Raw genomic sequence first — 26,563 nt, forward strand, 5'->3', positions numbered from 1 at the left:
ATGATAGAAGTGGCAAAGCAACGCCAAACAGAGGCTAAAGAGCAGAGGATGACTCGTGCAGCCTATAAGCGTAAAGAGAAAGAGCAACGTAAAAAAGAGCCCAAAGAGAATTCTCCTGGAAGTGCATCACCGCCGGTGGGAGGAGCAAGACCCAAGAGTTATGCAACACACGCAGCTCTGTCAGAGTTTGATGGTGTCTTCTCCAGGCTGCGTGCCAAGGGAGATGGCAAAGTTTTTGACCTGGAATGTTAATGGATTGAATTCTCCTCAGAAACGGAAAAAAATCTTTTATTATTTGAAGCAACATACCAATGATGTTATTTGTTTACAGGAAACTCATATTCTACTTAAAGATCAGAAATATTTAGTTAATGCTCGTTTGGGATCTCATTTTATATCTCCTGCACCTGGGAAGAAAGGGGGAGTTGTTATATATGTCAAACAAAACCTGCCAGCTTGTCTGGTAGAATCAGATCCCCAGGGGAGATATGTGATGATTGAACTTGGTATTTATGGTAAGAAAGTACTTATAGTTGGACTTTATGCTCCAAATCAACAACAGGAACAATTTTATAAACAGTTACACCAAAAAATAACTTTGCTTGATTATAGATCAGTGGTATTAATGGGTGATTGGAATGGTGTCTTAGACACACAAAGGGATAAGAAAGGTTCCTCTCCTTTTCTTAAACAAGCAAGGCTACCTAAAGCCTTTTTTGATATGAAAGAAGACTGGGAATTAAGGGACTATTGGCGGGAACGTAATCAAGAGGAGAGAGACTTTACTTTTTTTTCTGACAGACACCAATCTTTTTCAAGAATTGACTTTTTCTTGATTACCACGGATTTGTATAATAAAGTAAAGAATGTAAAGATTTTTCCTAGATCACTGACGGATCATAGTCCAGTTTGGATGGAGCTGATTCAAGAGAAAGAGGAAAGAAGATCCTGGAGAGTTAATGAAAATTTGTTTAGACAAGAGAAGAATGTTCAAAAACTAAAGGAATGTTTAAAGGACTATTTTGCTTTGAATATGTACAAGGGGACTTCAATGTCAATGGTATGGGATGCAGGTAAAGCATTTATGCGCGGTGTTTTGATAAAAATGAATAATTTTTATAAGCGAAATCAGATTCAGAAACGTAGAGAACTTGAAGATGAAATTAAACTAAAAGAAAGGGCTTTGATTCTAAATCCTTCTGATGAAAGTACTAAAGAATCTGTAAAGTTATTAAGGTCACAATTTAATATGTTGATAGCAGATCAAGCTGCAACCAATTTATTATTTATGAAACAAAATACATTTTGTAATGCTAATAAGCCGGGGAGATGGTTGGCTTATCAATTAAGAAAGAAACAGAGACAGAGAATAATAGAGAAAATAAATTATAAGGGTAAACTAGTTTCTCAGAAGGAATTAATTAAAAAATCTTTTTTGGATTATTATCAAAACCTATACAAATCTACTAATGTACAACTGTTAGATATAAATAAATATTTAGCTGAGGCAAGTTTTCCTAAACTGACTGAGGATCAGAAATATGAAATTAATGGTTTAATTACTAAGGAGGAAATTGCCTCAGCAATTCAACAATTGAAATTAGGGAAAGCACCGGGTACGGATGGGTTAACAGCTGTTTATTATAAAGCCTTAATGGAGGAGATGATCCAACCATTAAATGATCTTTTTAATGGTATCTTACAGGGTTTAGAGATTCCTCCTTCATGGCGTAGTGCTTTTATATCATTGATTCCAAAGGAGGATCAAGATCTTACTTTACCAAAAAATTATAGGCCTATATCTCTTTTAAACGTGGATTATAAGATATTTGTAAAAATTTTGGTAAATAGGCTTATGAGGGTGGTGCATCATCTTGTGCATAAAGATCAATCAGGGTTTATAACAGGAAGGTATATGAAAAACAATGTTAGACAAATTATTAATTATTAGAATACTTAGATAAGAACAACCAAGTTCCTGCAGGGCTCATATTTTTAGATGCTGAAAAAGCATTTGACCAACTGAATTGGCATTTTATGCTAAGAGTAATGGAAGAAATGAATTTTGGTGAAAACATATTACAAGCTCTTAAGGTAATATATCAAAAACAAACAGCACAACTTATTGTTAATGGAGGTTTGTCGGAGGTTTTTACAATAGAGAAAGGTACTAGACAGGGGTGTCCTTTATCGCCATTGTTGTTTGTTTTAACATTGGAAATATTATTGATCAAAATTCGAGACTCTCAGGAAATTAAAGGAATATATGTTAATAAAAAAGAATATAAGTTGAGAGCTTTTGCGGATGACTTGGTTGTTACTTTGTCGCAACCTGATTATTCTGTAGTAAACTTATTACAGTTGATTCACCATTATGGTTTGGTTTCGGGTTTTAAGATTAATGTAAATAAGACTAAAATTTTACCTAAAAATATGTCGAGTCAGGAGAAGCAGATTTTGGTTAACTCGACGGGTTTTGAGATTGTTAATAAGGTAAAATATTTGGGGGTGATGCTGTCTGTTTCTAATGCAAAATTATTTAAAAATAATTATGAAAGGTTGTGGGTCAGGGTACAGAAAGACTTGAAGAATTGGGAAAAGCTGCAATTATCCCTCATGGGAAGAATTGCAGTGATAAAAATGAATATTCTACCCAAGTTTCTTTTTTTGTTTCAAATGTTACCAATTTTGAAAAATGAGATTAATTTAAATGAGTGGCAGAAGGGTCTCAATAAATTTATTTGGGCAGGGAAAAAACCAAGGGTTAAGTTCAAAATTATGCAAGACTTCCGTGAGAGGGGTGGACTCAAGGTACCAAATTTGAAATTATATTATGATGCGGTGGTTTTAACATTAATTAGTGACTGGGTAAATTTGACAAACTCTGAGATACTTTATCTAGAGGGATGGGATTTACTTTATGGGTGGCATGCCTATTTAATATTTAATAAAAAAATAGATTGGGCTTTTAAATCTCATATTTTAAGAATTTCTTTACTTAGGATCTGGAGAAAATATTATAAAAGTGATTTTAAAGTACCATTATGGGCTATACCTTGGCATGCGATAGAAGGAATAAAAAGAGGGGTTAAAATGGATATGGTGTCTTATAGACAGTTACTTAAATGGGATGGACAAAACTGGCAATTAAAATCACGGGAAGAATTAGCACAAGAAAATTTTACTTATTCTTGGTTCCAATATAGGCAACTACTAGATAGATGGAAGATGGATTGTAAGGTGGGTTTTCTTAGAGAAGATGAAAATCTTATTAAGCAACTGAAGGATCAAAGACAAACCCACATTAAGAGAATTTATGGGGTTTTAGTTGAATTGGACTCAGAAACGGAACTAATTAAAGATTGTATGATTAGATGGGCGCAGAACTTTGGTGAGCCAGTTTCATTGGACACCTGGGAAACTATTTGGGTGAGAAATGTCAAATTTACTCAAGCACAGAATTTAAGGGAGAATTTTTATAAAATGTTTTATAGATGGCACCTTGATCCACAAAAAATGTCTTATATGTACCCTGACGTGCAACCTAAATGCTGGAGATGTGGTTATAAGGAGGCTTCCTATTATCATATTTGGTGGTCATGCAGAGAGATAAAAGCATTTTGGATCAAAATATGGTGGAATATCCAGAGAATTTTTAGAAGGAGGGTAAAATTTACTCCGCAATTGTTTTTGTTAGGTATTGTTACAGATTGTGATACAAAGGAGGTTGTATTGATGTTAAATTTGATCACAGCCGCGAGGCTGTTAGTTGGACAATATTGGAAGAAGGAATCTTTGCCTACATTGCAGGAATGGTTTTTTAAAGTAGCTTATCTGGCGGAAATGGCAAAGATTTCGGCTTTCTTAAAGCAACAAACGCAAGAGAAGTTTTTTGCTATCTGGGACAAATGGATAAAATTTATACAATTTAGATTGGGTATACAAAAATATCATATAGCTTTTTCATAAGTTTTATTTTTATATATATTATAGATATCTTTTTTATATATATAAATATAAAGTTTTTAATTTAATTTTTATTTTTTTTTTTATTTCTTAAGCCTATATTCTGCTCTGGGAAGCTCAGGGGGGGGGAAGGGAGGGTTTTTGGGAGGGGTGTGGGGTGGGGGTTTTTTTTTTTTATATGTATTGTTTAATTTTTTTTTCTTTTGTATATGTTGTTTTTTGTTCTGTATTGTTCTTGTTTTTCTTGTAAAATTTATAAAACTTTTAATAAAAAAAAAAAAAAACATATTTGGCAGCAATTGGATAAAAATGACAACTTTACCTTGTCCATTGCTTAGCAGTATTACCAGGGCTTTTTTTGTCATAGAATGCCCAGAATGGAGTTCCGGCACCTTTTTTGGATGGAACCTTGTAGGGTAGGCAAGGCGTGTTGTATGATATGTGTGAGTTCCAGCACCTTTTTTTTTTTTTTTTTTTTTTGAAAAAAAGCACTGAGTATTACTGAATAACTATTATCTGGGATTCAATGCTACTGATCTACAAAGTTCCTTTCAGGTTGTTTAGTTATTAGTTATGATGCATCTGTCTGTTTAACCATCTACCCATCCAATTTGTATACTGCCACAATCACTCATAATCTCAGCAGTTAACAATAATAATAATTCTGGAACTCTCTTGTTAGAAATCTGCTTGGCTACTGCTTTGTGTGTAGTGAAAAAACAGAAGGCATGCTGATTTTCATGAGCTTTTATTTTCATGAGTGTTAAAAATTACTAACTCCTTTACATTTATGATTCTTGGGTTGTATGATTTTAGCCTTGGGCAGAAAGTGAAATAATCATTTTCATCTAAAAGAGAAAGAAGTAACAAAGGTGGTTTTTTTTTTACTCTAAACATTTCTTTCTCTGTTGGAACAATCTATTAAATTTGTTCACATTGTTCTTGATTTATTTTCAGACATGCTTGAGTAGAGGGTACAGAATACATTAGCAAAGGCCAATTTTAGCTTTTTTAATTTATATATTTGGAATGTAATAATCTATCAACAAACTATATTGGGTTAAAATTGTATCTTTTTGTTACATTTTCAAGACTATGTAATAGGATCATGACTGACAGCATTTCTATTCCCCATCTGAAATGGGATTCAGCAATTTGGAACAAAGATTATAAGATAAGTACATTTATAGAATAATTGTCTTTAAATGAGAAACTCTTTTAGTATAAGAGTTCCTAATAAGAAATCCTTGCAATTTATTGGAAAGCTCATGATATTATTTTTAAAAGAACATAATGTCTGCTATTAATATAACATAGTTGTGATTTGCTTATTTGTGCTAACAAGTAATGAGAAAGGAGAAAGACAACAATATTTATCACATACTCACAAGCAGATTTGAAAAGAACCTGTTACAAAACCTACTAATCTTCTTGCAGACAATTAGAATTGGACGACAAATGTCCCTTTCACATCTAAGATGAACTACTTCATTCAACATTGGATCACTTTTGAAAACTACCTGGAACCTATAGTTGATATAAAATGTGCTACAAACTTACTCATTATCTTGGTGAGAGCCACTACCACCACCACATTTTATGATTGTGATTGCACAGGAGATTGAAAAGCCCAAATATGACTAAACTAAAATATCACAACCTAATATTCCAAATTTGGAAAAGATGGGTTAGCAGATATAAAACTTCTTAAAAATGAGTTTCCCAAAGGTACTAGAAGTCCTTAGAAATCCACTTTCTAGGATTTTAGCTTACAACTTGCCATCTTCAACCATTACCAAATGCAAGCAAAGCGAGAAATGAAGATTTATGCCTGCACAACTGATCTCTCGAGTTGGCAGAAAGTTCGGGAGCAAAACCATAACTGTGGACCACTGAATGCTAGAATGTGGTTAGAAACCCTGACCCTGAAGATTAGTCATTGTTCTGAGCAGTATAGCCACACTGGCATTCAGGCAACCGTAGTTATGGAGAGACAGGCATGGATACCAGCGGAACTGGAATACACGTCTCATTTTCTTTGCACAGTTAAATCTGCATAATGCCTGAAGGAGGTATATATGAAATAGAAAAGCTCTTGATATATTGCAGTAACAAGCTAAATTAATAAATCAATCAGTTGTATTTCTTTTTCTTTCTTTCTTTCTTTCTTTCTTTCTTTCTTTCTTTCTTTCTTTCTTTCTTTCTTTCTTCTTCTCCTCCTCCTCCTCCTCTTCCTCTTCCTCTTCCTCTTCCTCTTCCTCTTCCTCTTCCTCTTCCTCTTCTTCTTCTTCTTCTTCTTCTTCTTCTTCTTCTTCTTCTTCTTCTTCTTCTTCTTCTTCTGCTTTCTGGGAGTCTCTCCACAATAGCTCTTTAAAAAATAAGACAAGGAAATGTTCCCATCACTGTGAAAATATACCGAATGAATCAATTTAAAATATTCATTAGAGCTCCCTCCAAAATTTATTCTTTTGTGAAAATATGGCTTTACTATAGAAGGAGAGTGATTAGAATGTCAAGAATTTCATTTCAGGCAGCATTTTCTGTTCTTAGAGCAGGCTTGAGTTGTTGAGGCACACTGGTTTTGCTCAAAAGATAACGGGCCCCGATAGCAGAGGGTAGGTGAAGGAAAGACCTTCCAGATTTCTTATTTGCTTGGCACTATTTCTATTATAAGCATGATAGTAGAAATTCTAATATATTTTTCATTTCCTTGGGTGCTACCTGTTACATCTTAAAACACCCTCATGACTTTATTGCTCTGGGAACTGCAGAAGTAATCAAAATGGGCCATTCCATTTGACAAGCACTGCACTCTTACATTAAAAACATGGATTCTCATGTCTTACAAGTGACCCACAAAGGAACGTGCTTCCGGGCACTGATAAATCTGAGAGGTTCTCCCCCTCTCTGTGTTAAAGCCTTCACTGCTGGAGATGGATGAATTGTGTAACGTTTACTGTATATTTATCCTATCAAGATGCCATTGTGAGAAAGGGGAGTAATATTATCTCCATTTTACAGGGGGTGAACTGAGGAGCAAAGACTAACTGGATCTATCCAGAGCCATTCAGCAGTCTTTGGTGAAAACAAAATTAATCCAAGTCCTGAAATGAAGAAGAACATTTTGAATATTAATGCACAAAGCAGCAAAGCCAGCAACAAAATAAATTGTATTTCTTTGCAGAAACTTTCTCACAAAACGTCATGAACACCAGTGTCTTCTATTTTAGTTGAATAAAGCAGAATATGTTCAATAACTTCAGTGGTTATATTTTCAGGTATCTTTTGTATTACTTTGTGAGCAAACCTTTAAGCTATTCATAGGAATACCTTGCTTTACAACAGTTCATTTAGTGACTGGTCAAAGTTACAATGGCATTGAAAAAAGTGACTTATGACTATTTTTCACACTTATAACTGTCGCAGCATCCCCATGGTTATGTGACCAAAATTCAGATGTTTAGCAACTGATTCATATTTATGACCATTGCAATGTCCTGGGGTCATGTGATACGTGTATTGAGTGTTCTTCTTATCTTAGCCATTCTCTTTTGCCAAATTTCTCATCTTTCTCACTGCAAATTCTTTTTGCTCCACAAAAAATGCTTAGTTGTAGACCTCAATATACTCATGCATGGCAGTTTGTTCTCTATATTTAGAGAGATAAATATGGGATTATTAATCTATAAATTCCAAAGGACTATGCTTCTCACCCATCCCAAATTCTACCTACTTACTCTCCTGACCAGCAGGATCCATGACTCATATATTAACAAGCTTGTATATAATATTTTATCCAAGAAAAGAAATGCTTACTTTTCAGACTAAGACAACAATATACTGTTATTTATTTATTATGATATACTGCTTCTCTAAGGGGCCCAGGAAAGATGACCAGCGGGTCTATGTGTGCTCCATTTAGCCTAGTTAGCTTTATATTCTCCTTCAAGCTCAGTATTTTTTGTTTTCATTTCCTATTTGACAGCCTAGAGCAGGGGGTCTTCAAACTTGGCCCTGTTATGACTTGTGGACTACTCTGGGAGTTGAAATCCACAAGTCATAAAAGGGCCAAGTTTGAAGACCCCTGGCCTAGAGCCTTCCTATCAGTTCTGATTTTCTAACTTTCCAGATGGTAGAATTTCTTCATAAAATTCCTTTATGGCTTCATCTTGCCCATTCTTTTTTTTTTCCTATCCTTTCCTCCACTTATCCATTCATACTTTAACTTGCTTTTATGATGCACTTAAGTTGTATTAGAAATAACCAAAATGTGAATAAACATGTTATGGTTAAAATGATCTGTGAATGTTGGTGATTACAGAAGTATTGTACAATATTACAATTACAGTAGAAATATTGTAATCACAACTACATTTTATGCCACTAGGTTTGGGCACTTTACTAGAAAAGGAAGCTCGGATTTATTTAGAAGCAGTGCAAAGAAAAATGGAATAAAGCCAATATGTTCAACGAATATTCTCTACGTGAGATTTATGTCCAAGTTCTAGAACAATTATTTTGAAAAATACCCTATACTGCTTTCAGATTATTAGAAATCCAAGTGACAAACAAAAAGGTAAATATTTGTTTGAAGGCAGAATACCGTAAATGCCGGCGTATAAGACGACTTCCGTGAGCGCTGAAATTGGCGCCAAAGACGGGGGTCATCTTATACGCCGAGTCGTCTTATACGCCGGAAATACTGGTAGTTTCCGGCATATAAGACGACGTTCTAGGAATGTGGCCCGGCTATAAAGATGGGGGTCGTCTTATACGCCGGGTCGCCTAATACGCCGGCATATACGGTATATGTATTCTTCCCAGCAGGGCTTTTTTTCTCATGGAATGCCCAGAATGGAGTTTTGGCACCTTTTTTGGATGGAACCTTGTAGGGTAGGCAAGGCAGGTTGTATGACGTGTGTGAGTTCCGGCACCTTTTTTTTTTTTTTAGAAAAAAAGCACTGCTTCCCAGTTGCCAACTTTCCACTGTGCATTGAGCTACCGTGGAGATGCCAGATCACTTCCTAGCCTGCTTCCGGTGGAACAGGTCTTCTACTGCAGCTACTTTTCCAGCAGATTAGGACCGTTGGAGGGGGGGGTCTAGGCAGAGGACACAGGATTTGGGGAGGGCAAATGTAGTCAGGCTACATTTCCATCCCAGTTCCCCTACTGTACTATTAAATAACTCTGAACTACAGCAACTCTGTACTCAGCAAAGATGTATAGGGGTATAATAAGTGATACCTTTAATAAGGCTCAAGTGTGTAATAGATGATATTAATAATGTTTTCTGGCATTAAAATGCATGAGTCTTCTCCCCCAGGAAATAACAAAATCTTCACGACCAAGGCTAAAAGGAATAGGTGCATTTTTAAACCTGATTGGTTAAAGCTTTCATTTTCATGCAATAACTAAACCATACATGGCATAAAATGTTCAATTATTTGGATCAGGTTATAATTTATTATCATCTCTGGCAAGTCAGCATAGAAGCACTAAGTTAGGGGGAGAATTAATAAAAAGTATTTCAGTGGGGGCAATTTTTAATTTTATTTTTATGCAAATAATGGTCACGGGACAATTATGGAGGTCAGTCTAGAGCAGGGGTAGGCAACCTCGGCTTTTTTATGACTCATGGACTTCAATTCTGGGAGTTGAAGTCCATGAGTCATAAAAGAGCCGAAGTTGCCTACCCCTGATCTAGAGTAATTTACTTTTCCAAAGCATGACTTTATATTTGTACACATTTTGAAAAAGCCATTATTTATTTATTTATTAAATATATATATATATATATATATGGCTGCTCATCTCATAAGAAGCGATTCTGTGATTGGAGACCCATTTTTTCAAAATGGTATTCTTGGCTTTGAAAAGACAAATCAAGTAAAAATCATACCACTAGGCACTTACAATATTCATACTTTTAACAAAGAAAAAAAATAAAAAGAGAGAATAAAAATAGAAACAAATCTTAAAACTTAAAATCCAAATAAGTCAAAGAAAGCAAAAACTAAATCCTCTACTCAGCTCTGTCCATTTAAAAAAAAAAAAAAAAATCACCAGTTCTCTTTAAGCACGGAGGTGTTTGCGGCGGCTCGTTTTGTCCCTGAGGACAAAAACAGCTGGGAAGCGGAGACAAGTCTGAACTCCGTGGGAGCACTCCTTTCACCCCCCCCAAAAAAAAAACTTGGGGGGTGCGAAAGAGGCTCTACCACTATTCAGACACTCTCTACCCCCCCCCTTTGCCCGGGAGGGGGATTTTGAACCGCTGAATTTTATATTATAGATATAGATATTCAAAGAAAGTAATGTTTAAATTTGTGTTTTTGGAGGGAGCTTATATAGAATGATGATTGTATTTAAATTTGTTTAGGTTTTAAAAGTGTTTTAAGTTTTTTTTTTTTTTTAATTAAGCCTGTACTCAGCTCTGGGAAGTCCAGGGGAGGGTTTGGGAGGTTGGGAAGGGGGGGGGGGTGAGGTAGGGGGGGGTATGGGAAGGGGATTTGTTTTTGTAAAATGTAAAAATTTTCAATAAAAAAAAAAAAAAAAAAAAAAAAAAATATTCATACTTTTGGTTCAGTTACTGTTCTATAAAAAACAGAAATATGCCTACTTTAAAAAGTGAAAATCACGTTTTCTTTTACAGGGCCCAAGTCTCTTTCGTGTTTTTTCCCCAGAATGTTTCAAATGATGTCAGATTCTTCCAAGTGCCTTGTTTCGCCTCTTAACTGAACAATAAAGGGTCAAGTACTCATTAAACTAGATTTGAAGTTCTCATGATTTTCTCACAGAATTAAATGTGTGCTGCTAATTACATTTTAATAGTGTCATCAGAGTGTATTATGTACAGCAATTCCTGTAGCTACTCCCTATGATGACAAGGGCAAATGGAGACTTAGATGTCACCCTTGTTCTCAGGAACAGTAATGGATTTGTTAGTATAATTGATTGGCACAAGGCTACAAAGATTAATCCAAAAGATGTTTCACTTGAAGAAAATAAAACCCAATTCCTGATGCGGATGTGGTTAAAAATTCCTTCCCCTCCCTTTCTTTTTCTCACACAAAGAAATCTGTGACATGTTTCAGATTTATACATGTAACAAATTATATTGCGATCCACGTTATGATGGGTGATCACATGGATCATCAGTTATATCCAGTGAGATATAACTGAGGGATATTTTTTTTAAATATACCCAAGAACTAACCATTCTAGAGGATTAAAATAGCTCTGCTGAGTTTCATCTGAGATTAATTGTTTTTGGTCCCTTTGTTAATTTTGTTATTTTGTGCAGTTATTGAAAGAATAAAGAACAAAAGTACCTGGAATTACATTGTTTTGATTGGTTTGATAAAAAGGCAGGAACCTTCGTTATTGATTTGAGTATATTTTGTATTAGGTCTATTAGGAATTTGGAAATCTTTGCTGTAAGTGCCTAACCATTAAATATTCAGATGATGATATGTTTAAAATGATTTAAAAAATAGTAAGACTGTTCTTTTTAGAAGAAAGGTGTAATAAAGAAGATATTCAAATGATCAAGTTCATAATGGGAGTAAGATGAACTTTCAACCCTATGCCAGCTCAGCATTTTTCAACATTTTATTTATCTAGATGGAAGTATAGGGATACGCTAGACATAAAAAGTGGAAGATTAATTAGTCCCCTATCTTATGTATTGTCAAAATTATTACAATTTATGAGTGCAAAAGACTTATATAATTGGACCTTACCAATATTTTATTCTTTGCTAACTTTTGTATATTAGCTTATTGTTAAGTTTATACTCTTCATTACTCTTGATATAGCTAAAGTATCATATAGCTAAAGTATCATTGAACTAAGTTACACGAACTCGTGATATTTTTATATTGAAGAGTATATTGCAGGTGCTTAACTGAAAAAAAAAGAGCTCTTTGCCTAAATCACAGTTTGTCTCTAAAGCAGAGATGGAGTATATGTCAGGTATAAGGGAGGCACACGAATACAAGTTATTTACAGGATTTCACATGCAGTCTCCAAAATCTTTATAAGAGCCAATGCTATTATCTGCATCCTAGAAGTGAAACAGAATATGCTGAAGATGTTTATTTGTGAATTTTATCATAAATAAGACAGATGTCATAAATAACCCCACATGTTCGGAGGAAGGGAAAAAAATTACAGCCAAGATATTAAAGAACTATTCAAGCCCTGATTCTAAAGGAACTGGTCAGTTTTTATAGGATAGCCAGAATAAGAATAGTTTGCCCGACAAGTACTATTTGAATGTTTTGAAATGTTCTTTGCTGTTGTGAATGAAAAGACTGACAAGGAATACTCTAGAACAGGGCTTTTCAACCAGTGGTACGGGTACCACCTGTGGTACATTGGCACCTGGCAGGTGGTACGCGACCATCCTAGAAAAATAGTGGGGGAATGAGCTGAACCGGTGGCAGCACCGCACAAGCCTGAGCGAGAGATGGCTGGAACTGCAGGGCTGTCAGGGCTCAGCAGAAGTGCCAGGATCAGCGCCAGGCTCCAGCTGGAGCTCGGCGCTGATCCTGGTGCTTCTGCTGAGTCCTGAAGAAGCACCAATCAGCTGGAAAGCAGCACTGATCCTGACACTTCTGCTGAGTCCAGAAGAAGCACCGATCAGCTGGAATGTTGCAGCATCTCCAGAGTCTTGTGATTTACATTCAGATGCTTGGCAACTGATTCATATTTATGATGGCCACAGTGTCCCACGATCATGTGAAGTGACCAAAACTTGCTGCAACCACCCAGCAGACAAGGGGAATAAAAACCAAACACTCCCCACCCCACCCCCGCTGCCAATCCTCAACAGAAATGCTCACAACAATGAAAACCTCGGACAGGAGGAAGAGCGCTGCCGGGTGGGCAGGCAGGTGTCTTGCTTGGCTGTGGCTTGGGGGGCACTTTTTTCAGTGCCGCTGTAACTTTGAACAGTCACTAAGCGAACTGCTGTAAGTGGAGGACTACCTGTACTTTATCAAGTTTTTGACACCTTGCTAGGCGACTGGTGGTACTCGGATGTTGCCATATCCTAAAAGTGGTACAATGGGTGAAAGGGTTGAAAAGCCCTGTTCTAGATGATGTTGGGGGCACCCTCACCAGTTTGCATTCTAGTTTATCAGCGTTTTGTATCTGTGTATATCCCCATGATAATATTTTTGTTCGAGTGTCTATATACTTTCCCAGCATTCAAATTGGGCCTATTAGTCCAAAGAAGTTAGAAATCTTGGCAACACACAATAATTTACTCAAACCATAATTTGAACACAAACAATGATTGTTAGGTGCATCCAGATAAAATTGCTACTGTTACTTTTTCTGTAAAACAAAAGATTGGTGCCATGGTATGTGAATCAAACACTCATTCGGGATTCCAAAGTTAATTATTTGAGGAGTTTTTGACCTTCCAAATTAGACAATAGTTCTGATATCCAAACAGTCCTTCATCCAATTTCTGACTAAGGATGACCCTCCTTAGCTTTCAAGACTAGTTATTGTACAGTGAATCAGATACTGCCCCTTGCAGATGACTATTTATTGAATTACAACAAAACTGGTGTGTAAAGCATTGGAGTGGCATGGTGGCCTAGAAGTGGAGCTCTTTCCTCACAATCAAGAGGCTGTGAGTTTGATCCTAGGCAGCAACACATATTTCTCTCTCTTGGTGCAAAGAGAAAATATCTGCTGTGAGCACCACATAGATGTCAGGAAGGGCATCCAGCCGGTAAATGTTCAGAACCCTTCAGTCGCCCCAACTTCACCCTGCTCCAAGGGATTACAGGGTTATCAAAAGTGTGTAAAGCATTGAAACCTTTATCATTAAACTACATCAGTTCTGTTATTACAGATATAAGAAGTGTCAAAATACAAATGCTTTAAAAAATATAAAGTGAATATATTTCTAACAAAGAAACAAAATATAAAAAGAAGTCTGACTAAAGAACTAAAGTTTAATATTAGTTATATTTAAAAGTGTACCCAGCAAAATACTTATGCTGCAAAATGTCCCATGGAGACAAGGAAAAAGTTTGATGTTCATGGATATGTAAGAGATAAGGCCATTTTGAATTTAAAGAATCAGTTTGTATCCTGATTTAATATTTCCCAAAAGCTCTCATCAAATGTCTCTTTTTAATGATATAAATCAGGCACGAAGATGAAAATATTTCCACTATGATTTGTCAGAATTGATATCCACAGCATATTCTTCTAGAAAAGATATCAACAGCTAAGCATATGTCTTGTTCAACAGAAATGGCACTGTCAAAGCTTGTGGCATATTAATCAAATGACATGTTTTCTCCCCCAAATGGAGGAAAAATTAATTTTCTCATTTACAATTCCTTCCTTCCTTTCAGTATGTCATTTGCATTTTCAGTGTTGTTTCACTGTTTTGTCAGTTATCAATTGCACTTTATTGCCAAAATTTACTCTGCTCTAGCCAAAGATATTGCTGGCCCCAGATTCTGTGTATAAAGAAAATAGCTCAGGAATTTGTTCTGGGAAAAGGCAAAACCTCTAATTAGGAGTGGTTATTTTGATTAATGTGTGGATGGCTTGTTAGTATAAAAACCGGTTTGATCTCAATTTAAAAAGTTGGTTCTCATGTTCTATCTCTTTGAGCCATTGGAATATGCAGTGTCTCCTTTATGAGTGTATATAGGTTATGCTACTCAAGACAAGAGGTGAGTATAAATCAAGGTCACAAACACAATTTTCAGACACAGGCAGCACATTTTAAACACTTGGTCTGTAAGGGCCATGGTAATGATATTACTGGAAGTGGAGAAACCAGAACAAGTTTTATATTTCATTACTTAAAAGTAAAACATACTGTAAAGCAGGAGCCTTGGGATGTAGTAGGTATTTATAGAAAAATCAGTCTTGGGAGATTCTGGTGTATGGTCCGTTAAAAAAAGGCAGTGTCCTTTCTTTGATGGATGTCCATTAAAAAGGGGGAGCAGTACTGTACTGATGAATCCAGAATGTAAAAAAAAAACCTATATAGTTTATCTATAATAATAGATAAACATTAAAGAATCTTTTTTTTTTCTTGGTCTACCTCAGACATGTCAAACACAAGGCCCAGGGGCTGGATGCGGCCCGCAAAGTGGTTTCATGTGGCCCGCGAAGCCATCCTGGAAACAGTGAGGGAACGGCCCCCTCTGCCTTGGCCCTGGCCCAGGCCAGCTGGGAGCCAATGTACAATTTTGTGGTGGCCATCTATGCTGAAACACATTCAGTCTTAGCTCCATAAGACCCCCCCCCCCGCATGGCCTGAGAGGAACAGTGAGGCTCCTCCAGTGGACCATGCCTTGGTGCTTGCCCCGGTCCCACCCCCTTCTGCCAGAGACCCTCAGATCTATCCCACTCTTGCCCAGGCCCCCACAGGCACCCTTGATGCGAACAATGTAGAGCTGACCACACCCACCCAGTAGGCCACACCCACTCCATCCACACCCACCCAGTAGGCCGCACCCACCCTGGCCACACCCACCCAGCCCCCTGAAGGCAACTGCAATGCTGATGCGGCCCTCAGTGAAATTGAGTTTGACACCCCTGGTCTACCTTGTCTTGGGAGCTAAAGAGCAAGCTGATCTTCTCCACTACATCTGAATACATGATACCATACAAAATTTCTTCCAGTCCAAGTTTTTAAATTCTTTGTTTAGTTCAGGATCTGCTTGTGTCTCCAACTGCAATGAACCTATTTTTCTGGCTAGTATATTTACTCGTGCTGCTTAGTTTGGATTTGACATATTCAGCATTCAGTTCATTAGAACCATAATTACTTGATGGCCATTTCTGTCTGTTTTTGGATTACTAACTTCAACAATAATCATATTCATGGGCCAAGCATTGATGTCTAAGGGGCTGGGGAAAAACATGCAAGAAGAGTGTTCAGCAAAATTAGCCTTTAAAAATCTATTTCTGCTAAAATAATTCTGTTAGTGATACTCTGTACAGTTCTGAAAGGCTGAACTTTTATCTAATTATTCCCCACAGTTAGATTCAGCAGAGGTACAAAAGGTCAAGTAACTCATTCAGCATTTCAACATAAAATTACAGCCTAGAGGAAACTTAAATCTTTGCTCTTCAACATTTTGGATTTTTTTCCTAAACATTCAGGATTTTTTTTGGTGTTATAATTTTCTTGATAAAAAGTGCAATTCATCAAATATTGTTCCTTTAAATTCCTTGTGTATTCAAATATGGCTTGCATAGCAAAGAATGTTTGATTGATGATAGTATATTAACATTTTGTTTTTCTCTGTTCTTCTATGTGAGTAATATAATGCCAGTTTCACCTATAGTACAGGGGTCCCCAACCTCTGGGCCATAGCCCACTAGGGGGCTGTGAGCTATTTGCAACTGGGCTGCAGAAATGGCGGGCAAGCATGTGCATGCATGCACATCCCCACTTGAGCAAGCAGATACATCTGCACTCCATTTGTAAGTAGTGGCATGCGGGCACACTGCTCATGCAAACGGAGCTGTGCACGTGCTTGCCGACTGCTCACGTGAAACTATCCCCTCTCCCTCCTCCCCATCAGTCTCACCATAGCCATCAAAGCCAGCTTTGGGCAAATCAGTCTTTCTCAGCTCAACCCACCTCACAGAGTTGTTGTTGTAGGGAAAATAGGAGAAGGAAGGTGAGTTGGGCATATTTGCTGCCTTGAATTATTTATAAAAGGAAGGAAGGAAGGAAGGAAGGAAGGAAGGAAGGAAGGAAGGAAGGAAGGAAGGAAGGAAGGAAGGAAGGAAGGAAGGAAGTTTATTGAATAAGTGAATGAGAGCAAACAGAAGTTTACTAGTGGAGTTAATGAGGTAGAAGAGACAAGGAAGACAATAGAATATCCAGAGATGCTACAAGTTCTGGACTTTTGTATGCTTAGCTGTCTGAGTAAAAGGATAATTTTCTGAAACTGCTGCTAGTTGCAAGAGATGTGACCTGAGAGGTGCTGACTGTTAATTGTATTTAAGTGACTGCTTCCTGCTAAGTAGAGCAGTGACTGTTAAAATAACACAAGCAAATGCTTTTAACAAAGAAATATGGAGAATTAATAGTTTGTCCATGGTGTTTGATGGGGGAAATCCCTAAAAGATTGTAACTTGAGAGCATGAGAACTCTTAAGAATCCTTTATACTAATTGATTAATGATTGCAACTATGATTTATAATCTATGACTATTATTTGCTATTTATATGTACGCTGTGAGCTTATGCACCAGAGACAAATTCCTTGTGTGTCTAATCACATTGACCAATAAAGAATTCTATTCTATTCTATTCTATTCTATTCTATTCTATTCTATTCTATTCTATTCTATTCTATTCTATTCTATTCTACTGATTGTTTTAAGAAACTAAAGTAATTAGGAATTAATAGGAATCTGCAGTCATTATCTCCAATGTTTGTAGCACATTTGTGATCCTGTACCATAACTATCTTTCATATCCTTGCAACAATGCAAGTTTAGGCTTGAAGAAAAAGTCAGGGGATTGGAACAGCAACTGGCTACAATTGATGAAAAACAATGAACATTTATTGGTTTAAAAAAGAAATAGTTTCTTTAGCAGAAACTATTTCAAAGAACAAGCTCAATGGAGAAGAATAAAAGCAGAAGCAAGAAACACAGATCTTCTGCGGTGTTAGAATTTGAAAGTAGTTTTTCTGGATCTTTCCAGAAACATACTTTGAGTCCTTGCGGCAGAAGAAGAGACAGAGAATACAAGCTATCTATGTATAGTAGATTCTTTCCTTTATAGGAGCTTACAAATTAGAAATATAGAGCAATTATTATGCCATGTCCTCATGTTGGAAGTTTTATAACTCCACCCTTCTCCAGAGAAGCTATTTCATTGTGTGTTTCTTTGGTGGTTCCATATTATTTGACCATCAGGAGGCAGTTTCATTGAGACTTATTAGGCACACATAGCAGTTATAGTTTATATAGATCTTTTATGGTTCAGATCCCTCTCCTGGGAAATGAACTCATATGTCCTTCTGCTTCCTACAGTGCAATTAGTTTTAGACAGTAAAGTGGCCTAGATAGGCTGGGTTATTAGGAAGGGAGATAAATGGATATCTATACATAGTACAAACCTTCTGCTATATAAGCTCTCAAATTATAGAGAACTGTTATTAATCCAGGCAAGAAGCACACCCAGAAGTACTAACTTTATTTTTATTGTGAGGTTATATTGACAGAATCTTGCAAGTCTGAAAATACCTGATGTAGGGGATGACCAGGCTAAGCCTGAGGGAAGGGGTCAAGCCGTCATTAGTATCCAGTCCTTTCGTGCCCACAAGAGATCTAAATCCAGCCCTCCTTGAATTATGGTAACCCTTATCTACCACCAATTTGTTTTGACCTGTACTAGTTCAGGTTCTTGTAGAGACTCTTAGCATATAATAAACCTGTATTCATTTGAACTGCCTTGCTTTCTGATTTCTTGTGCCTGACACCTCTACTGTCTTTCACTTTTCCACTCCCAAAACCTAGAGCACAGGTCGGCAACCTGCGGCTCCGGAGCCGCATGCGGCTCTTTGAACCTTCCCCTGTGGCTCCCAGCCTCCTCTGCCTTTGTAGAGAGAGACAGAGACAGAGAGAGGCAATTGCGCTTCCCTGCTTCTCTCTCTCTCTCTCTCTCTCTCTCTCTCTCTCTCTCTCTCTCTCTCTGTGTGTGTGTGTGTGTGTGTGTGTGTGTGTACACAAAAGAGAGTGCACTCACAGTATTCTCCGAGGAGCTGAAAAGCTTTCTGGGCGGAGCTCCTCCCTTTGCTGCGTCTCCGAAGGAAGCAGGAAGGGCAGGAGAGAGCTAGCTAGCCCAGCTAGGCTGACTCAGGAATTCTGGGAGTTGAAGTCCATGAGTCATAAAAGACACGAGGTTGCCTACCCCTCAGATTGTTGGAGAACAGCTTGAAGCTTGCCAGGTGAGCAGCAGATAGGAGGGGGGGGGAGAAAGAGAGAGAGAGAAAGAGAGAGGGAGAGAGAGAGAGTGGGGAAAGAGGAGTGGCAGACCAAGGGCAGAGAGGGAGGGAGGGAGGGAGAGAGAGAGAGACCCTTTTGACATCTAAAATGAAGATAAACTGCATATATCCTTTTTTTACCTTTGTGTGTATGTAATTTTATTCTCTTAAAGCATTCTCTTGGTGATCATTGTTTTAATAGTATGGATATTCCCAAGAGTCATATTTTTACTTTTATTTTTAATGTGTGTGTGTATGTGTGTGTGTGTGTGTATACACATACACACACACACACACACATACACACACACACACACACCTATAATAAAGGTAAAAAAGGATATATGCAGTGTTATCTTCATTTTAGATATCAAAATGGTTTTGCGGCTCCCTGTGTTTTGTTTTTGGTGGGAAACGGGTCCAAGTGGCTCTTTGAGTGTTTTGGGTTGCCTACCCCTGACCTAGAGAGAGCCCCTTCTGAGACGTTTTTACTATCCTTCCTCCTTAGGACTCAAATTTGATTTATTAGACCATTGTCTAGGCTGCGGCTGTTCCTCCTGTTTCCCAAGGTCATTCCCACACACTATTACAGTAGCAGCATATGTGACTGGCTTTGCCTTTAGCTTGTCATATAGTAAGGCGCAAATATAAGCAGACCAAGACTGATTCTAAAAGACTAGAATCCTTAAAACTTTGCCTTAGATCACAGGTCGGCAACCTGCGGCTCCTGAGCCACATGCGGCTCTTTGAGCCTTCCCCTGTGGCTCCCAGCCTCCTCTGCCATTTGCAGAGAGAGAGAGAGAGAGAGACAGAGACACTTCCCTGCTACTCTCTCTCTCTCTCTCTCTCTCTCTCTCTCTCTCTCTCTCTCTCTGTGTGTGTGTGTGTGTGTGTGTGTGTGTGTGTGTAAAAGAGAGTGCACTCACAGTGTTCTCCGAGGAGCTGAAAAGCTTATTGGGTGGAGCTCCTCCCTTTGCTGCGTCTCTGCATGAAGCAGGAAGAGAGCTAGCTAGCCCAGCTATGCTGACTCAGGAAATCTGGGAGTTGAAGTCCATGAATCATAAAAGAGCCGAGGTTGCCTACCACTGAGCTTGTTGGAGAACAGCTTGAAGCCAGCTTTCCAGATGAGCAGCAGATAGGAGAGAGGGAGTGGGGGGAAGAGGACTGGCAGACCAGGTCTGGCTTCTGGTTTGTGGTCGTGCCTCATCATCGGTGTGGCTTTGGGTTTGCTTTTTGTGTGGATGTGTGGTGGTGACATCCTGTGTGGTTTTTGTGAGTGTGGGTCTGGTGTCATTTTTTGTGTTAGGGAGTCATTTGTCAATAAGGGCGGGTTTCCAAATGGCTGGTAGGCGGGAGGTATCATCTCGTTTGTTCATGCTGTGTGGGCGTTTTTCTATCTCGATGGCTTCTTTGATTATTCTGTTATTAAAATGTTCAGTTTTGGCGATAGTTCTGGTATTTTTAAAGTCAATTTCATGTCCTGTGGCTTTAAGGTGTTGGACCAGGGAAGATGTTGGTTCCTCTTTTTTGACTGAGTTCTTATGTTCTTCAATGCATGCACTTATTCTTCTGTTGGTTTGTCCGATGTATGTGTTGGGATAAGCAGTGCATGGGATTTCATATACTCCTTGATTTTCTAACTCAATATATATATAACTCAATATATATACATACATACATACACACACACACACACACCTATAATAAAGGTAAAAAAGGATATATGCAGTGTTATCTTCATTTTAGATGTCAAAAGAGTTTTGCTGCTCCCGGTGTTTTGTTTTCGGTGGAAAACAGGTCCAAGTGGCTCTTTGAGTGTTTTGGGTTGCCTACCCCTGGCTTAGATGATATTCACGTAATATTCCCAGAAAAGAGAAGTATTGCACAAAAGTATGAGTGGCTGTACATAGAACATTGATAGGGAAAAAAAATGTTGTTGGCATTATAGCCTGAGTTTTCTACATGATGAACTTTTGGTATGATATCAATTGAACGCACAAAGCCCAGTAAACATGTGTTTGGCTAAAGCATATCAAACTTTATTAAAAGGACATTAAGCTGAATATTTAAGGCAGGGGTTCACAACCCCTGGTCCACAGACCAACACCGAGCTATGGCAGGCCAGAAACTGGGCCACGCAAAGAAGCGAAGCCCCTTCTGCAGGATGCAAGCAGCATGTGAAACCATGCCCCCTTCCGGGTTGCGGAAAAACCTCTCTCCACGGAACTGGTCCCTAGTGCCCAAAAGGTTAGGAGCTGCTGCTTTAAGAGGTCAGAGAGTAAAATCCTGCAGGAATGATACCAAATAAAAATTTGTATTCTGTAGAAGGACATTCAGTGAAAAAAACTGAATAAATATTGACTCGTGGAATTCATGACCTTTTTTTATAAAGTGATGCTCAGAATACAAAAAAATAAGCAAGATAAGTTTTAATTGTTAACACACTGTTGTAGTTTAATAGGTGTGACAAACCTACCGGAGTGAACCTTATGTTTGGAATGCAGCCTTTAGAATCAAAGAACCACAACGTTGGAAGGAACTATTAAGGCCACTGAATCCAGCTCTCTGCTCACTACAAGAATCCCTGCTCAGTGCCAACACCCTCAATGCAGATTGTATTCAGGCAGAGTTATGCTGCTCTACTTGAAGATCTCAGTAAAAAGAAGCCCACTTCTCTTCTGTGTAATTGGTTGCACTGTCAAATTGTTTGTTACTTTTAGGAAGTATTTTCTGATACTCAGTTGATGCAATTAAATCTATTATTTTACACTCTGCACTTTGGAACAATATAGAACAGAATGTCATTTTTTTTCCATGACATTTTTTCAGGTTTTTGAAAAATGCTACCATATGGCTCCATAGTCTTCTCAAGGCTAAATATGGCTGGTTTCTAGTTCCTTAGTGATTTTCTAAATAGGTTTCAATTTCCGGAATTCTTTTTACAGTATTTTTTGTAACTACATCACACTGTTGACTCCTTTCCAGTTTGCAATCAATACTATTCAAATTCTTCCTCACAAGTTCCATGATAAAGCCAGGCATTCTCCATTACATACCTATGACTATTTTGAAAAAGTAAAGATATTCACATTTGTTTCTATTAAATTTCATTTTGTTATTGTTAATATATTTCTCTATCCAAATAATATTTTTATTTCTATTTTCAAGGATAATAACTATCCCATCCAATGCTGTATTATCTTCAAATTTGATAAGTAAATTAACCTCTCCATTAAATCATTTTTAAAAATTGAAGAACAAAGGACCAAAGTGGAAGAACATTGGACCAAAATGGAAGAACAAAGGACCAAAAATTTAAAATTTGAAGTAATCCATTCAATACATCTCTCCAGAAGATCTGGCCAGTGTTTTTGATTCAGTTTCTAAAAGATGCTTTGAAACATGTAAGAGCACAAATGCAACAGCTGCCTGCAATTCATTAAAGTAACTGCATTATTTTCAAACAGTACATGATTGTTCTACAGTTAAATGAGGAACTATTGATAAATATTCAGGGTATGATTTTTAAACCACTTGTGCCATCCAACACTTAACTAGCTTGCATATTAGAATATTATGTAGCACTTTTCAAAAGCTTCATTTAAATCAACATTCATTACATCTGCAGCACGCCTGCAATTTAAATATGCTATCCAATCTAGGCTTACTTTGACTTGATAAATAACCTGAAGTCTTAAAATAAAGCCCAGAAAAGCCAAGGAAACACAGCTGGCTGACAAAAAGAAGAACAAAAACATTTTAAAAGAGGTTTCTGATGATTTTTGAACCAGCAAGCTTCTATTTATACAGCAGCAGATATTATAACCTTGTGCTATTACCATATTTATGGTAAAAATAGAAGTCATTAGAGACCATCAGAGCAATAAGTAAGGAATTTTGATATTAAGCTGATTGTTGTGCCTGCATGTATGTGTACTGTATGTTGATACTTTTAATATTTACCTGCCCAGTAACATCAGCACACAGTAAGGAAATGATAGGCAATTGCTTTCCTGGGGCAGAAATTTGGAAGGACACAACAACAGGTGGAGGATGTTATAACTTGAACTCTGGATTTAATATCTTACAAGCTATTGCCAAGGATTCTCAGCCTTAAATGGCTTAAAATCAAAGTAGCCAGAATTGAGTGCAAAATTAGTTTTAAGTTATAGTGTGGCCATTGTCCAAAGCACAATGTAGTTGAATTCATCTATTAGACCAAGGGTGTCAAACTGTCGGCCCACGCACTGGATGCGTTATGGCAAAATCACACCCATTCCATTGCCGGCAATGGAAAAAAAGTTGTGATACATCATGACACGTCACGTGATGTTGTGAGTTTGACACCCCTGTATTAGACATATAGATGAATCTTAATAAACTAAGAACAAGGATAAATAGAAGTCATGATAAGAGAGGTTTAGTTTCTCCAAAAGGAGAAACTAATTGCATGTGTGCAGATAACTCAAATGAGGGGGAAAAATAAAAGACAGCAAAAAAAAAAAAGTAAGGTAGTTATGTAGAAAACTAACGAAGTGTTGAATAAAAATTAAAATGGACACATACAATATAGGAGATAGAAAGAAGAGTACATTAAGTTTGCCTAGCTAGCCATACCACCAGTGTCATGAAAACTAAAGCCCAGAATTAGATAATTGCTGCAAGATATCAAACATAAAAAAAAATCTTTGGATAAGTTTAAGATAAAAGAAAAGATACCAGTTCGGGGTGGGGGGGAGGTGAAATGCTAACAAATGACAAGGAAAAGTCAGATCTTCTTAATTCCTATTTTGCTCTGATCTCTTTTCCTAAAAAATATATATTTGAATTCCATATTACAAACCTCTTATATCATACCATTTCAGTGTTTGGGGGTTGTTGTTGGTTTTCTTTTTTTCAATCCCAAATAACTTTATTGTTACACATGGATGAACTAAATAATTGATTCCCGATACAATGGAAAATCAAAAGTAAGTCCCTTCATTCAAAACAGATGCTAGCTGAAAAGAATAATGAGACTGTCAGAATTGTAACAATTATTGTAGAAATGCAAAGTAAAACAAATATTATTTTTAGCTATTCTGATCAGATTGTTTACGTCTGACAATCACATGGAAGTTTCCTAGGGCAGCTGGTCTCTGCAAGAAACTTTAGGAATTCTTTTGATCAGCATATACCTAGGACATGGGTGTCAAACTCACTGCATCGAGTGATGTGTCATGATGTATCGTGACTTTTTTTGCATTGCCGGAGCTTGAGTGGGCGCGGCCTCCGTATGATGCAACCGGCCCGCCCATGGGCCAGCAGTTTGACACCCCTGTCCTAGGAGGTTGTGAAGTGAAGGGTTACAGCTATTAAGATAAATAGTGAAATCAAAGTTAGGCACAGAAGGATAAATCACCAGGGCTAAAGCAACATACAAAATAATGCAAAGCAGTTCAAGCAGAATAGGCTCAATCTTCTCCAAAAAAAAAAAGAAATATGTATGTGTTCCAGTAGATCAGAAGTAAGTTACCCTTTTCTCTATTTTTATTAGAATGCACTAAAAACTATAAACCTGAATGCATCTTATAACTGAGAAGGGAGAACCTTTTACAAATTACATTCTCCCCATCTGTTTACCTCCTATTATACATTTTAGAGGTTTAAGAACTCCTGAAAGACTTCAGTGTTGCCATATGTTTTAATTATCTTTGTTAATGGTAATTTTTATTAAAAGTTACAATTAAAAACATAAAAACTATGGCAAACTAATAAAAGAAGAAAGAATAGAAAGAAAAAAATAAGGATAGAGCTTCCGGTGGGAGGCGACGGCGATGGCGGCTAGCTTTTAGCCGTCCAGCTGGGGAAGTGTCAGAGCCGCGGAGCGCAGCGCGCATCAGCTGGCCCGCGGCTCGGAAATCCCTTCCCGGGCAAAGGGAAGGGATAGAGAACGCAAGAGTAGAGGTAGAACCCCTGAACCCCCTCTGGATTTATTTCTAGAGGGGGTGAAAGGAGTGTTCCCTCGGAGCTCTTGCTGATCTCCGCCTCCCAGCTGTTTTTGCTTCCTTGGAAGCAAAAGAAACCGCCGCTTCTATCTCCGTGTTTACAGCATTTTGGTGAGTAATTTTTAAACGGACGGAGCAGTTTAAAGGACTTTTTCGTTATATTTTAGGTGTTTATTTTTTTATCTTTTGATTTTTACTATTTTTCCTCCTTTTCTTTGTTATACTAGTGAAAGGACTTAAGATGGCGTTTTGAAAGTGTCGGAGTTTTTTTTTCCTTTCTCTTTTGTTTTACTTTCCCTTTTTAAGGATTGTTTTTTGCTTTTGCTTTTGCTTTTGGCTTAGAATTTTTTTTTGAATTGTTTGTTCTTTTATTACTTATTCTTGGGATTTATTCTGGACTTTTAATGATTATAGTTTGTCTCTTTTTAAAAATTCTTTTTTTCTTTTTTTTCCTCCTCCCTTTTTGGCTGGAGGGGAAAGGGAAGTGACAATTGTGCTTTTTAAAATGGCTTCAAAGAGGCAGCAGCCTTCCTCAGTACCCAAGGTTATTTCTTCTCCTATAACTTCCACTGCACAGCTACAACAACAATCTAAACATGCACCACCGGCTCAGCCACCACCCTCCCCTCCTCTACCTGGACTTTCAGTGCAAGAGGTTAGAGGCATAATGGGAGAGATTGTAGTTCAAATGAGAGAGGAAATGACTCAATTTGTTTCACAGATTAAATCAGAAATTAAATCTGATCTCAAAGAAGAGATAACGGGGATAAAGTCTAAATTGCAAGAAAATAATAATGAATTACGACAAGATATACTGGCAGCTGTTTCAGGTTTGGCTACTGTGGTGGTTAAGCTCGATGCAAGGCTTGAGGAAGTGGAAGACAAAGTTGACTCTTTAGATGACAAAATTCAAGACGTGGAAAGGAAGGTGGACTCCTCACAAGAAGATATTTTGATGTTTCAATACAGACAAATGGAGTATGCTCTGAGGATTAGAGGCCTCAAGGAAGATATGAATCAAGATTTGATGGAGGTGGTTCTTAGTGATCTGGCGCTGGCTTTGGATATGGATAAAGGAGAATTACAGAGAGAAGTAGAAAAAATTTATAGACTCAACTCCTGGATTGCTAAGCAGAAGAATTTGCCCAGAGATGTGGTGATTTACTTTACAAAGAAGTCCCTGCGGAATGAGATTATACAAGCTTTTTACAACAAAAGATTTCAGATTGCCGCCCAAGATGTCATCATTCTAAAGGAAATCCCATCTAAAATTTTAAGAAGTAGGAAAGACTTTGCTTTTTTAACCAATGAGCTTAAAGCTAGATCGATGCCATTCAGATGGGAAATTCCGATGGGTATCGTTTTGAGCCATGCTGGGACACGTTACAGATTGAACACAGTTGACAAAGCTAGAGATTTCTATACTTCGGTCCTGAGTGCAGGCTCAACTTCATCTGGTCGGAAATCTTTGAGTGCTAAGGAACCTGAGCAGCAATCTGAGGCACTAGATTTGGTTTCCGCAGGGATGATAGAAGTGGCAAAGCAACGCCAACGGAGGCTAAAGAGCAGAGGATGACTCGTGCAGCTTATAAGCGTAAAGAGAAGGAGCAACGTA

The 26,563-nt window shown here is 37.6% G+C and overlaps 1 protein-coding gene across 1 annotated transcript in view; it reads right to left on the minus strand.

The window, feature by feature from the left end:
• Positions 1 to 6,212: 6,212 nt before the first annotated feature.
• Positions 6,213 to 26,563, minus strand: part of HTR1B (5-hydroxytryptamine receptor 1B) — a 65,537-nt gene continuing 45,186 nt past the window's right edge. Inside the window, exon 2 of the mRNA XM_039367095.1 lies at positions 6,213 to 6,334. The gene's annotated coding sequence lies outside the window, so the exon portion shown is untranslated. The remainder of the gene's footprint in view (positions 6,335 to 26,563) is intronic.

Source organism: Crotalus tigris, unplaced genomic scaffold (assembly GCF_016545835.1).
Source record: "Crotalus tigris isolate CLP2741 ecotype Arizona unplaced genomic scaffold, ASM1654583v1 scf7180000020550.821452, whole genome shotgun sequence".
Taxonomy (NCBI): Eukaryota; Metazoa; Chordata; class Lepidosauria; order Squamata; family Viperidae; genus Crotalus; species Crotalus tigris.